This window comes from Arachis hypogaea, chromosome 6 (assembly GCF_003086295.3).
Source record: "Arachis hypogaea cultivar Tifrunner chromosome 6, arahy.Tifrunner.gnm2.J5K5, whole genome shotgun sequence".
Classification (NCBI taxonomy): domain Eukaryota; kingdom Viridiplantae; phylum Streptophyta; class Magnoliopsida; order Fabales; family Fabaceae; genus Arachis; species Arachis hypogaea.
The window spans coordinates 94577010-94581822 of record NC_092041.1 but is presented as its reverse complement, the minus strand read 5'-3'; the positions used below and the strand labels follow the sequence as shown (position 1 = coordinate 94581822).

Genomic DNA, 4813 nt, shown 5'->3' with positions numbered 1-4813 from the left:
GTTTATGTGTCTCATATGCATTCTCATTTTGTTAGTGTCAGTAGTATACAAACTGCTAAGTTTGGTGTCTTGCATGCATTGTTATTTGATTTTAGTTGCATTTTGATTATTCCTCATTATTAAAAATCCAACAATATTTTTAATTTGTGTTTTTTCAAGTCAATAATACAGAGAATTGAAGATTCAGAACATACAGCAGAGGAATTATACAGAAAAAGCTGGGCGTTCAAAACGCCCAGTGAAGAAGGGCAAACTGGCGTTTAAACGCCAGCCAGGGTACCTGGCTGGGCGTTTAACGCCCAAAAGGGTAGTGGTTTGGGCGTTAAACGCCAGAATGTGCACCATTCTGGGCGTTTAACGCCAGGATGGCACAAGAGGGAAGATTCTGTTTTTAATGCCAATTTTTTTCAGGTTTTCAAAATTTTTCAAAATCAAATCTTTTTCAAATCAAATATTTTCACTCAAATCTTTTTCAAAATCAATTTCTTTCCATTTTCAAAAATACTTGCTATCAATTAATGATTTGATTCAACATTTCAAGTATGTTGCCTTTTCTGTTGAAAAAGGTTTAATGTCTGAATCATATCTTTTCTTGTTAGCCAAGTTATTAATTTTTAAAATCAAATATTTTTTTTAAAAATGTTTTTCAAATCATATTTTCTCAATCACATCTTTTTAAAACCAATCATATCTTCTTAACCACATCTTTTTCAAAATAGTTTTCAATCAAATCTTTTTCAAAAATCACTTTACTTCTTTCTCACTCTTATTTTCGAAAATCAATTAAAGTTTTTCAAAATGTTTTTAAAATCTTTTTAAATTATTTTCGAAAATTTCTTCCCCTCTTCTCACAGCCTTCTATTTATGGACTAACACTATTCCTTAATGCACAATTCGAACTCCATCTTTCTTGATAAGTTCGAATTTTCTAACTCTTCTTTCCATTTTTCTTTTCCTCTAACACCTCAAGGAATCTCTATACTGTGACATAGAGGATTCCATATTTTCTTGTTCTCTTCTCTTTCATATGAGCAGGAGCAAAGACAAAAGCATTCTTGTTGAGGCTGACCCTGAACCTGAAAGGACCTTGAAGCGAAAGCTAAGAGAAGCTAAGGCACAATTCTCTGTAGAGGACCTAACAGAAATCTTCAAAGAAGAAGAACCCATGGCAGCCGAAAACAACAACAATGCCAACAATGCAAGGAAGGTGCTGGGTGACTTTACTGCACCTACTCCTGACTTCTATGGGAGAAGCATCTCTATCCCTGCCATTGGAGTAAAAAACTTTGAGCTTAAGCCTCAATTAGTTTCTCTAATGCAACAGAATTGCAAGTTCCATGGACTTCCATTGGAAGATCCTCATCAGTTTTTAGCTGAATTCTTGCAAATCTGTGACACTGTCAAGACCAATGGGGTTGACCCTGAAGTCTACAGACTTATGCTATTCCCTTTTGCTGTAAGAGACAGAGCTAGAATATGGTTGGACTCACAACCTAAAGAAAGCCTGAACTCTTGGGAAAAGCTAGTCAATGCCTTCTTGGCAAAGTTCTTTCCACCTCAAAAATTGAGTAAGCTTAGAGTGGAAGTCCAAACCTTCATACAGAAGGAAGGAGAATCCCTCTATGAAGCTTGGGAAAGATACAAACAATTAATCAGAAAGTGTCCCTCTGATATGCTTTCTGAATGGAGCATCATAGGTATTTTCTATGATGGTCTCTCTGAACTATCCAAGATGTCTTTGGATAGCTCTGCTGGAGGATCTCTTCATCTGAAGAAGACGCCTACAGAAGCTCAAGAACTAATTGAAATGGTTGCAAATAACCAATTCATGTACACTTCTGAAAGGAATCCTGTGAACAATGGGACTAATCAGAAGAAAGGAGTTCTTGAGATTGATACTCTGAATGCCATATTGGCTCAGAACAAAATATTGACTCAACAAGTCAATATGATTTCTCAAAGTCTGTCTGGAATGCAAAATGCACCAAGCAGTACTAAGGAAGCTTCATCTGAAGAAGAAGCTTATGATCCTGAGAACCCTTCAATGGAAGAGGTGAATTACATAGGAGAACCTACGGAAACACCTATAATCCTTCATGGAGAAATCATCCAAATCTTTCATGGAAGGATCAACAGAGACCTCAACAAGGTTTCAACAACAATAATGGTGGAAGAAACAGGTTTAGCAATGGCAAACCTTTTCCATCATCTTCTCAGCAACAGACAGAGAATTCTAAGCAGAACACCTCTGACTTAGCAACCATGGTCTCTGATCTAATCAAAACCACTCAAAGTTTCATGATTGAAACAAGGTCCTCCATTAGAAACTTGGAGGCACAAGTGGGTCAGCTGAGCAAGAAAATTTCTGAACTCCCTCCAAGTACTCTTCCAAGCAATACAGAAGAAAATCCAAAAGGAGAGTGCAAGGCCATCAACATGGCCGAATTTGGAGAGGAAGGGGAGGCAGTGAACGCCACTGAGGAAGACCTCAATGGACGTCCACTGGCCTCCAATGAGTTCCCCAATGAGGAACCATGGGAATCTGAGGCTCCCACTGAGACCATAGAGATTCCATTGGATTTACTTCTGCCATTCATGAGCTCTGATGAGTATTCTTCCTCTGAAGAGGATGAGTATGTCACTGAAGAGCAAGTTGCTAAATACCTTGGAGCAATCATGAAGCTAAATGACAAGTTATTTGGTAATGAGACTTGGGAGGATGAACCCCCTTTGCTCACCAAAGAACTGGATGACTTGTCTAGGCAGAAATTACCTCAAAAGAGACAAGATCTTGGGAAGTTCTCAATACCTTGTGCCATAGGCACCATGACCTTCAAGAAGGCCTTGTGTGACCTAGGGTCAAGTGTAAACCTCATGCCTCTCTCTGTAATGGAGAAGTTAGGGATCTTTGAGGTGCAAGCTGCAAAAATCTCACTAGAGATGGCAGACAACTCAAGAAAACAAGCTTATGGACTTGTAGAGGATGTTCTGGTAAAAGTTGAAGACCATTACATCCCTGCTGATTTCATAGTCCTAGAGACTGGGAAGTGCATGGATGAATCCATCATCCTTGGCAGACCCTTCCTAGCCACAGCAAAGGCTGTGATTGATGTTGATAGAGGAGAATTGATCATTCAAGTGAATGAAGAATCCTTTGTGTTTAAGGCTCAAGGATATCCCTCTGTCACCATGGAGAGGAAGCATGATGAGCTTCTCTCAAAACAGAGTCAAACAGAGCCTCCACAGTCAAACTCTAAGTTTGGTGTTGGGAGGCCACAACTAACCTCTAAGTTTGGTGTTGAACCCCAACATTCAAACTCTAAGTTTGGTGTTGGGAGGTTCCAACATTGCTCTGAGCATCTGTGAGGCTCCATGAGAGCCCTCTGTCAAGCTACTGACATTAAAGAAGCGCTTGTTGGGAGGCAACCCAATGTGATATTTTATCTATTTTCCTTTGTTATTTTATGTTTTCTGTAGGTTGATGATCATGAGAAGTCACAAAATCAATTGAAAAAGCAAAAAAAGAATGAAAAATAGAAAGAAAAACAGCACACCCTTGAGGAAGATCCTGTTGGCGTTTAAACGCCAGTAAGGCTAGCAGATGGGCGTTTAACGCCCAGTCTGGCACCATTCTGGGCGTTTAACGCCAGAAAGGGGCACCAGACTGGCGTTAAACGCCAGAAATGGGCACCAGCCCGGCGTTTAACGCCAGAATTGGCACAAAGAGCAATTTTGCTCGCCACTTGGTGCAGGGATAACTTTTCCTTGACACCTCAGGATCTGTGGACCCCACAGGATCCCCACCTACCCCACCACTCTCTCTCTTCTTCACCCATTCACCAATCACCTCAACATCTCTTCCCCAAAAACCCTTCACCTATCAATTCCCATCTTTCTCTTCACCACTCACATCCATCCTTCATAAAAACCCACCATTCAAATTTAAACCACTTTCCCTCCCAAACCCACCCTCCCATAACCGAACCATAACCCTCCCCCCACCCCTATATAAACCCATCTTCACTCCTTCATTTTCACACAACCTAAACACTCTTTCTCCCCCTTTTTGGCCGAACCACAAAGCCATCTCCATCTCCTCTATTTCTTCTTCTTCTACTCCCTTCTTTCTTCTTTTGCTCGAGGACAAGCAAACCTTTTAAGTTTGGTGTGGTAAAAGCATTGCTTTTTGTTTTTCCATAACCATTTATGGCATCCAAGGCCGGAGAAACCTCTAGAAAGAGGAAAGGGAAGGCAAAAGCTTCCACCTCCGAGTCATGGGAGATGGAGAGATTCATCTCAAGGGTGCATCAAGACCACTTCTATGAAGTTGTGGCCTTGAAGAAAGTGATCCCCGAGGTCCCTTTCGAACTCAAAAAGAGTGAATATCCGGAGATCCGACATGAGATCCGAAGAAGAGGCTGGGAAGTTCTTACCAACCCCATTCAACAAGTCGAAATCTTAATGGTTCAAGAGTTCTATGCCAATGCATGGATCACCAAGAACCATGATCAAAGTGTGAACCCGGATCCAAAGAATTGGCTTACTATGGTTCGGGGGAAATACTTGGATTTTAGTCCGGAAAATGTAAGGTTGGCATTCAACTTGCCCATGATGCAAGGAGATGAACATTCTTACACTAGAAGGGTCAACTTTGATCAAAGGTTGGACCAAGTCCTCACAGTCATTTGTGAAGAGGGCGCCCAATGGAAGAGAGATTCAAGAGGGAAGCCGGTTCAACTGAGAAGGCACGACCTCAAGCCTGTGGCTAGGGGATGGTTGGAGTTTATCCAACGCTCAATCATTCCCACTAGCA

General features: G+C 41.1%; 1 non-coding gene across 1 annotated transcript; it reads right to left on the bottom strand.

The window, feature by feature from the left end:
* Nucleotides 1-1570: 1570 nt before the first annotated feature.
* Nucleotides 1571-1678, bottom strand: LOC112699982 (small nucleolar RNA R71). Its single transcript, XR_003152911.1, has one exon. It is a non-coding gene; the product is annotated as a small nucleolar RNA R71 (small nucleolar RNA).
* Nucleotides 1679-4813: the final 3135 nt, after the last annotated feature.